Below are 10,201 nucleotides of genomic sequence, written 5' to 3'. Positions count from 1 at the left end.
TAACTACATTCACAGTTGAAAAAGAATGATTCTTATCTTGAAATTGGAAACTAGTAAATGGAAAATAGACACAAGTTGCTTCATATTATGTGATGATATGATCAAATTAGAGTCAGAGACTAATAACTACAGAATGAGATTCCAGGCAGGCAGCAACTTGTTTGGTTCCAAATTGGAAGCTCATAGTTGGCAAAAGGACTTTGCATCTACATGCTTAAATTCATGCACAAAGCTTTTCTCCTAGCTAATAAATGTTACTGTTTGTAGAGCATGGGTAGCATGTTACAAATTCCACAGAATCTTACTCCAACTCTGTGTAAGTTTATGATGTGCTGAGGCAGCCTTTGGATGCTGTCTAAAATGTACTGACATGGTATTGGAGTTTATAGACCACGTGGTGTCAAATTAAAGTAAGAGGACATTGACAAGCCCATGGTTTTCATTATGTTTAATTTCAATGTCTGACTTCATGGAGGAATTTTACACTGTTAAAATCACACAACACCAGGTTATAGTCCAACAGGATTAATTGGAAGCACTAGCTTTCGGAGCAAAGCTCCTTCATCAGGTGATAGTGGAGGGCTCAATCCTAACACACTTTTATAGTTAAAAACTTACAATGTGATGTAACTGAAATTATGCATTGAAAAATTGATTGTTAAGTCTTTCATCTGTTTGAATACCATATAGTTTCGCTTCTTTCATGTGTAAATCACAAAACTTTTTTTTAAAAGTTGCATTCTCAGGTTAGCTGTTAACAATGGGTGATAGCTCGACAATATGTTGAAGGTGTTGGCTCCCTGTGTTCTCTGTATATGCCATGATGTTTAGATTGATCCTAATTTAAAATGTAAGATAACGGAGTTTTACATGAATTCATGCAGTTTTTGAGCTCAAAGTTTTACATGAATGCATGCAGTTTTTGAGCAAAGTACAATGTAACCCTGAAAGTACAAATTCACCCCACAAAATATATGTGTGCATGTGGGTCTTTGTCTGTCTGTGTGTGTGTGTCTGTCTGGGTTGGGTGTTGTGAGTGTGAGAAAGTGTATGGGTATAGTGCACCACCTCTCACCTTTTCCTCCGCTACATCGATGATTGTATCGGCGCTGCCTCGTGCTCCCATAAGGAGGTTGAACAGTTCATCCACTTTACTAACACCTTCCGCCCCGACCTCAAATTTACCTGGACCATCTCAGACTCCTCCCTCCCCTTCCTAGACCTCTCCATTTCTATCTCGGGCGACCGAATCAACACGGACATTTACTATAAACCGACTGACTCCCACAGCTACCTAGACTACACCTCCTCCCACCCTACCCCCTGTAAAAACGCCACCCCATATTCCCAATTCCTCTGCCTCCGCCCCATCTGTTCCCAGGAGGACCAGTTCCAATACCGAACAACCCAAATGCCTCTTTCTTCAAAGACCACAATTTCCCCCCAGACGTGGTCGACAATGCTCTCCACCGCATCTCCTCCACTTCCTGATCCTCCGCCCTTAAACCCCGCCCTTCCAATCGCCACCAGAACAGAACCCCACTGGTCCTCACCTACCATCCCACCAACCTCCAGATACATCGTATCATCCTTCGTCATTTCTGCCACTTCCAAACAGACCCCACCACCAAGGATATATTTCCCTCCCCTTCCCTAGCAGCATTCCGGAAAGACCACTCCCTCCGCGACTCCCTCGTCAGATCCAAACCCCCCACCAACCCAACCTCCACTCCCGGCACCTTCCCCTGCAACCGCAAGAAATGCAAAACTTGTGCCCATACCTCCCCCTCACTTCCCTCCAAGGCCCCAAGGGATCCTTCCATATCCACCACAAATTCACCTGCACCTCCACCCACATCATTTACTGCATCCGCTGCACCCGATGTGGCCTCCTCTACATTGGGGAGACAGGCTGCCTACTTGCGGAACATTTCAGAGAACACCTCTGGGACACCCGGACCAACCAACCCAACCACTCAGTGGCTGAACACTTTAATTCCCCCTCCCTCGTCGCCAAGGACATGCAGGTCCTTGGCCTCCTCCATCGCCAGACCATGGCAACATGACACCTGGAGGAAGAGCACCTCATCTTCCGCCTAGGAACCCTCCAACCACACGGGATGAATGCAGATTTCTCCAGCTTCCTCATTTCCCCTCCCCCCACCTTATCTCAGTCCCAACCCTTGGACTCAGCAACAGCTTCTTGACCTGCAATCTTCTTCCCGACCTCTCCGCCCCCGCCCCCTCTCTGGCCCATCACCCTCACCTTAACCTCCTTCCACCCTATCGCATTCCCAATGCCCCTCCCCCAAATCCCTCCTCCCTAACTTTTATCTTAGCCTGCTTGGCACACCTCCCTCATTCCTGAAGAAGGGCTTATGCCCTAAACATTGGTTCTCCTGCTCCTTGGATGCTGCCTGACCTGCTGCGCTTTTCCAGCAACACATTTTTCAGCTCTACTCTCCAGCATCTGCAGTCCTCACTTTTTCCTGTGAGAAGGAGTTAGGCAGACAAATGCAATGTTGCATTCTGCAAGTCAACCAATTGTCAAGGAAAGCATTTAGCTTGGGCTGCACCAAGCATAATCATTTAACTAATCTTGTGAGGATCAATGGAAATAAGAGAAAAGTTAATCCTAAAGATAAAATAGTCACATTAGTGTAAAGGAGTACCTACAAGTCTGTGTCCATAAAGCTAAAGCTGGTTAACTGCTTCAGTAACAAAATATCTAAAAGTTTCCCTTCTTTTAAAATGTGGCTTTCTTTGCATTACAACCTCAAACCATTTTCCATTTCAGGTAATCAAATGTTTCTAAATTGGCACTGTAACTTTGTGAGATAATTTTATTCAGCTTGAAGTTTTATGAATCTTTCTTGAAGAACAAAGACTGAAGTGTTGACAAGTCAGTGCAGAAGATTTTCTTGAGGCTCCAATCAGCTGAAGTCAGGTGGCCTGCATCATTCTTATGGGGCCATGGTTTACCCTGATTGGATAACGATCAATCAACATGGCATTGTTGGTTTACTGTCAGTCACTAGGAGGGGCTTTGAGAGTGTATATTACAAGCCAGTCAGGAGTTTTTCAAAGCAATAGTTGAGTTCTAATGCATGGTATAGAACTCCAACTTTTATAGAAAGATAGCTGCTGCTAGTATGTCTAAAACGAGGGGACATGCATTTAAGGTGAGAGGTGAAATATTTTACACAGAGTGGTGGGAGTCTGCAACATGCTGCTGGGGTAGTGATGGAGGCAGATACAATAGGAACATTTAAGGACTGTTAGAAAAGCACAAGGCCATGCAACGAATGGAGGAACATGGACCAATGGCAGGCAGAAAGGATTAGTTTAATTTGGCATCATTTTCAGCACAGCATCCTGTGCTGTACAGTTCTACATTCTATATTTTATTAAAATATGTTTTTGCTCTAACCTCTCTTCTGGAATTGGGATTATTGATGGGACAATTTGTTTTCTCTGTAATTTTCAAGGTACCTACTTCAGTCAGTGAACATCCTTATCCCCTCTGACCCTGGGCACACACACACACTCCTGCCCTGTCTGCTGTAAGTGGGGAAGATTACAGGATGCACTGTATCACAAATACAAACAATTGAAAAACCGAAAACATGCCAAAGATTTATATCTGTTTATAGTCAATAAACCAATTATCTCTCTCAGCCACATGATTAATTTCTGCTAGGCTTTAAGGTTACTGAAATAAAACAAAGAACCACAGTTGTTGGAAACCTGAGACAAAAACAGAAAGTGCTGAAGAAACTCAGTTGGTCTGCTAGCATCTGTAGAGAGAGAGAAGAGCAGAGGTCTGATGAAAGATCACTGGACTTAAAATATTAACTCTGTTTTTCTCTCTCTCCAGATGCTACCAAACCTGTTGAATTTCTCTTGCACTTCCTGTTTTTGTTTCAGATTATTGAGTTTGTTATAATATGCTAGTCATCCTAAACAAAATATAAATGACTGAAAGACTCCAGGGCAAAAAATTTGTGATGCAAACTGAGTGACACAGAGTCGATTGCCCATTATCTGCTGTGCGTAATTTTCATTTCAGTCATAACATATGCAAGCTTAATTAACCCCGGAATTCCCTCTTGCTAAAGTAGTTCTCAAATATGATCTCATAACTGCTTCATCCTGCTATTTCTATAATTCATGTGTTGTTTCTTCATCAACAAAGATTTCATTTGTGCACCTGGGCTAAAGGATTTCCCGATGTTATCCTGGCCAGGGATTGTTACTTTTTGAAAAAAAAACAAGTATTATTGTATGCTGAAGCCTGGAGCATGGAAATATTTTCAGTCAACTTGTGGCAGAGCTCAGCTAATGTTGGCTTGCTTAAACATTGTTCATTGACGGAAAAGTCACACCATTCACTTATTATTGAATCAATAAACATTTATCATTGTCCATGTTTCATCAAAACAGATTCTGTTGAGACCTGAACAATTTACCCAATTGAATTTATACAGACAAGAGCTTTGCTTTGTGATTCTCTTTGCTCAAAGTCAAGGTCAGAGTCTTTATAAATTACTTGACTCTGTGTGTTTATTTTGAGATAGAGTGCATGTGGACATTCTATTATTGGTAAGCTTAAAGAAGGCTTTGGAATTGGTAAGAGACAAGGTAGAACACATAATAATTATGGTTATTAAACAAAATAGCTATGTTCTTTTGAATGTGTCAGCTATTATTTGTAACTTGGTCTTGGTGGAGATGGGCAGCATATAAATTTTATACTGCCTTCTTAATTATACAATTTGGCATGCAGGCTGCTCATAGAAATAGGGCTGGGTGGTCTTCAGCTCTTAAAGGCAGCCTGTCCCTTTAAAAGCTAAGGTAAAAACAATGACTGCAGATGCTGGAAACCAGATTCTGGATTAGAGTGGTGCTGGAAAAGCACAGCAGTTCAGGCAGCATCCGACGTTTCAGGCAAAAGCCCTTCATCAGGAATACAGGCAGAGTGCCTGAAGGGTAGATAAATGAGAGGAAGGTGGGGGTGGGGAGAAAGTAGCATAGAGTACAATAGGTGAATTGGGGTGGGGATGAAGGTGCTAGGCCAGGGAGGAGGGTGGGGGAAGGTAGCAAAGAGTACAATGGGTGGATGGGGTTGGGGATGTAGGTGATAGTTCAGAGAGGAGGGTGGAGTGGATAGGTGGAAAGGAAGATAGGCAGGTAGGACAGGTCATGGGGACAGTGCTGAGCTGGAAGTTTGGAGCTGGGGTGAGGTTGGGGGAGGGGAAATGAGGAAACTGGTGAAGTCCACATTGATGCCCTGGGGTTGAGGTGTTCTGAGGTGGAAGATGAGGCGTTCTTCCTCCAGGCGTCTGGCGGTGAGGAAACGGCGGTGAAGGAGGCCCAGGACCTCCACATCCTCGGCTGAGTGGGAGGGGGAGTTGAAATGTTGGGCCACGGGGCGGTGTGGTTGATTGGTGCGGGTGTCCCAGAGATGTTCCTTAAAGCACTCTGCTAGGAGGAGTCCAGACTCCTCATTGTAGAGGAGACCACATCAGGAGCAATGGATATAATAAATGATATTGGTGGAAGTGCAGGTAAAACTTTGATGGATGTGGAAGGCTCCTTTAGGGCCTTGGATGGAAGTGAGGGAGGAGGTGTGGCACAGGTTTTGCAATTCCTGCGATGGCAGGGGAAGGTGCCAGGATGGGAGGGTGGGAGTTGTTGGGGCGTGGACCTGACCGGTTAGTCATGAAGGGAACGGGCTTTGCGGAAGGCAGAAAGGGGTGGGGAGGGAAATATATCCATGGTGGTCGGGTCCATTTGGAGGTTGCGGAAATGTCGGCGGATAATTTGATTTATGCTAAGGTTTGTAGGATGGAAGGTGAGCACCAGGGGGGTTAGGACATAGAACGTAGAACATAGAAAAATACAGCGCAGTACAGGCCCTTTGGCTCTCGATGTTGCACCAATCCAAGCCCACCTAACCTACACTAGCCCACTATCCTCCATATGCCTACATGTCAAGGTTCTGTCCTTGTTATGGTTGGAGGGGTGGGGTCTGAGGGCGGAGGTGCGGGATGTGGACGAGATGCGTTGGAGGACATCTTTAACCACGTGGGAAGGGAAATTGCGGTCTCCAAAGAAGGAGGCCATCTGGTATGTTCTGTGGTGGAACTGATCCTCCTGGGAGCAGATATCGTGGAGGCGGAAGAATTGGGAATAGGGGTTGGCATTTTTGCAGGAGGAAGGGTGGGAAGAGGGGTAATCCAGATAGCTGTGGGAGTCGGTGGCTTTGTAAAAAATGTTGGTGTCAAGTCAATTGTCATTAATGGAGATGGTGAGGTCCAGGAAGGGGAGAGAGGTGTCAGAGATGTCCAGGTAAATTTAAGCTCAGGTTGGAATGTGTTGGTGAAGTTGATGAATTGCTCAACCTCCTCGCGGGAGCACGAGGTGGCGCCAATGCAGTCATCAATGTAGCGGAGGAAGAGATGGGGAATGGTGCTGGTGTAATTACTGAAGATGGACTGTTCTACGTAGCCAACAAAGAGACAGGCATAGCTGGGGCCCATACGTGTGCCCATGGCTACCCCTTTGGTCTGGAGGAAGTGGGAGGATTTGAAGGAGAAATTTAAAGCTTTTAAAGCTAAGTTGCACTCCAGAAGTGAACACTGCCAACAAGTTATATTGGAAGACTTCAGGTGAAGAAATATGGAACACTACCCCAGGGAGAGAATTCAAAGATTCATTGATGTCACGTTAATCTCAATAATCCGTTTAATCTCACCAATCTGTTTAAGGTTAAAGGTGGTGAGTTTAAAGGCGATATGAGAGAAAAGCTTTTTTATGCAGAGGGTGGTAAATGGCTGGAAAGACTGTCAGAGGAGGTGGTGGACACAGTTACCATAGCGATATTCAAGAGGCATCTTGATAGATAAATGAATAGGAAGAGAATACAGTGATACAGACCATGTAGAGTAAATGGTTTTTAGGTTAGAAAGGTGTTATGCGTTGGCGCAGCCTTAGGGGGCAGAAGGGCCAGTTCCTGTGCTACACTGTTTTTTGATTTTGTTTGTTCTTTGTACAGAGGTGCTCTCAGGGAGAGATGTAATGTTTCCACTGAAGGCTAAAAGAACCTCTGAAGGGTGTGGAAATGGGGAACAGCTAAATGCCCAGAGTGTGGGCCCAGGCACCTGGTGTTCAGTGTTCAGTGGCTTCAGCTGTATGGCAAAGGTCAGTTGTTGCATCCTCACATGATATCTCATAGCTGACATCTGCAGCACACCCAGAAAGATGAGGAAACACAAAACACATCAGTGATTAGGTGGAATCATCGTTTGATCTCACATTTGCAGTCAGAAACTGGCTCTGCAATTAGCTTAAAGAGTACAATGTGGTGGAATTTAATCTGGCTTTTAGGATCATGTTAGGAGGTGAGGAAGTGTGTGTGTGTGTGACAGTGAGTGTGTTTGAATGAATGTGTTTCTGTGAGAGTATGTGAGTGAGAGTGAGTGTGCATGAAAGTGTGTCAGTGTGTGTGTGTGTGTGTGAGAATGTGTGTTAGTGAGAATGAGTGTGAGTGTGTGTGTTAATGAGTGTGTGTGAGAATATGGGTGTTTGTGAGTGTGTTGTGTGTGTGGGACTGAGTGTGAGAGTGTCTGTATGTGAGAGAAAGTGAACGTATGTATGCAATTGAGATTGTGTGCACGAGTGAGAATGTGTGCGTGAGTGCGAGTATGTAAGAGTAAGCGTACGTGTACTTGTGAGAGAGTGAATGTCTTTGTTTAAGTGTCTGTGTGAGAGTGTGAATGAGAGTGAGAATGTGTATGTGAGTGAAAGTGAGTGTGTATGTGAGTGATAGGGAATACATAAGGGTGAATAGACCTTTTCTGTTTTTATAATGGGATGATTTATTGAATGATGATGTTTTGGAAAGGTTGTTGCTGCTGGCGTTTCCTGCTGTCTGGTAGCCAGAGAGATGGTATAATGGGATATCTAAGATGGACATGTAGTGGCTGCTTATGTTGGTATGAAGAAGTGGATTTCCTGAAACTTGAGTCTCATAATCTGCTTTTGTATTGCACATTCAAACACAAGGGTCTTTATCTCTTCCTTTTCCTCGTCCTTTACTTCCTGAATTTGCTTCTGGATCCCTGGAGGCAGTGGTTACACCCTTGTGCAGCACGTTATCATGTACTTCCAAACTTAGATGGCCATGTCCTTCAATACTGCTCCAAAGTAGTCAAGGCAGTTAGCTTTTCTTTGAGGAGATTGATTGTTTGCTCAATAGTGTTCCGCATTGCTCAGTAGTTCTTGTTGCAGCCAGTTCAAATGGTGCGACGATGGAGGGTGATTATCAGCCTGTGGTGAGGATTATTCTTGACTGTAGGATAATTGGACTCCAAAACTCATAAGGAACAGGAACAGGAAGAGACCATTCAGTCCCTCGAGCCTGCTCTGCCATTCAATGGGATCATAGCTGATCTTATATTCCTCATGTCCATTTTTCTGGTTTTTCCAAATAATTCTTGATTCTTCAATTGATCAAAAGGTCTATCTACCTCAGTTTTAAATATACACAATGACTGCACCCATCCACAACTCTCTTCCCCCCACCCAGCTCTCTGTGGCAAGGAGTTCCAAAGACTCACAACCCTCTGAGAGAAGAATTTCTTCCTCATCTCAGTCTTAAATTAGTGCCCATTTATTCTGAGACTATGCCCTCTGATCCTAGATTCTCCCATGAGGGGAAACAACATCTCAGCATTGACCCAATCAAGCCCCTTAAGAATCTGAAATGTTTCAATGAGATCACCTCTCATTCTTCTAATCTCCAGTGAGTAGAGCCCCATCTTGTTTAGCCTTTGTTTATAAAACAATCCCTCCATGTCAGGGATCATCATAGTGATCCTTCTCTGAACTGCCTTCAATGACATGATATCTTTCCTTAAATAATGGGACCTTCTCACAGTACTCCAGATGTGCTCTCACCAGCACCTTGTGCAGTTGCAGTAAGACTTCCCTACTTTTATACTCCAACCCTCTTGAAGGGCCAACATTCCATTCATCTTCCTGATTTCCTACTGCACTCATGTGCAAACTTAGTACCCCTTAGTAGCCAGCCTCTGGGTCACCTTGTAGGGGCAAGGGCAGGGTGTGTGGATGCCATGGTGGCTAAAGACAGTGGGTAGCACTGATAAGCACAAGATAAACGTATTGTGGCTATTACCAGGGAATAGGCATTCACTGAAATGAGTGACTTGGCTGGGTTATTTATTGACTGCACATTGAAATGGAAGCTCTTGTCGCTTCTAAACCTTTCCCTGTTGGCATGCAGGGTCTACAGACCATTGCACTCAAGTGATTGTGCCCTGTACCATTGGGAATTTTACTATCCTGGAAGAGTCTCGTGGCCTTTTGTCCTGCTTATCTCTCCTCAGCAAAAAGGTGTTGAACTGCCAAGAGGTGGCCTTCATACCCTATGATGCTGCAACAGACAGAATATTGAGCAATGTTCCTGATATCCCCTGTTCCCTACCTGGAAGGAGCCAGATGAATGAAAATGGATCGTGCCTGTGACGTTGGGACCACTGTAGGGCCAGCCTCAATCTGCCGTGAGACCAGGAAGAAGAAGGTGGTGCAGTTCAGGGGCACATTGTTGTTCGATCTAAGTTAGCACAGGCCTGGGTGAGGTTTACCATGAGAAATGATCTCAGTAAATCCTTGGTGAATAGAACGTTTTGTGTAGGCTTCCTCTCACTATATCCTCTGCTCAATTTCTCAGTCACATTGAAGATCTTACCAGTTCTGTTGCTCTTGGCACTCACAAGGGATGGCCTTCTGAAGGTGGTAAGCCATACAGGCTGTGCTGGAAATACCTGACTGTGTGTGCACCCAAGAGGGTGCTCAGGTTTACTAGAATTCATCATTTCTGGTCTCCACTTTACAAAAATTCATTGATAGTCATGAGCAGCAAAGGAATCCCAGCAAAACTAAAAATTGAACTGAATTGGATTGCATTTATTGTCACGTGTACCGGGGCACAGTGAAAAGCTTTACTTTGTGAGCAGATCACAGAGTTAAATAGCATAGATACTAACTAATAGATAAACAGCAGCAAAACATGAACACAGGTACAGGCGAATGCTAAGAGTTTGTGAGTCCATTCAGTATTCTAACAAAAGTAGGGTAGAAACTATTTCGAGACCGGCTGGTGTGTGTATTCAGGCTT

This window comes from Hemiscyllium ocellatum, chromosome 2, assembly GCF_020745735.1.
Source record: "Hemiscyllium ocellatum isolate sHemOce1 chromosome 2, sHemOce1.pat.X.cur, whole genome shotgun sequence".
In the NCBI taxonomy this organism is placed as follows: Eukaryota; Metazoa; Chordata; class Chondrichthyes; order Orectolobiformes; family Hemiscylliidae; genus Hemiscyllium; species Hemiscyllium ocellatum.
Note: the sequence above shows the minus strand (reverse complement) of the source record.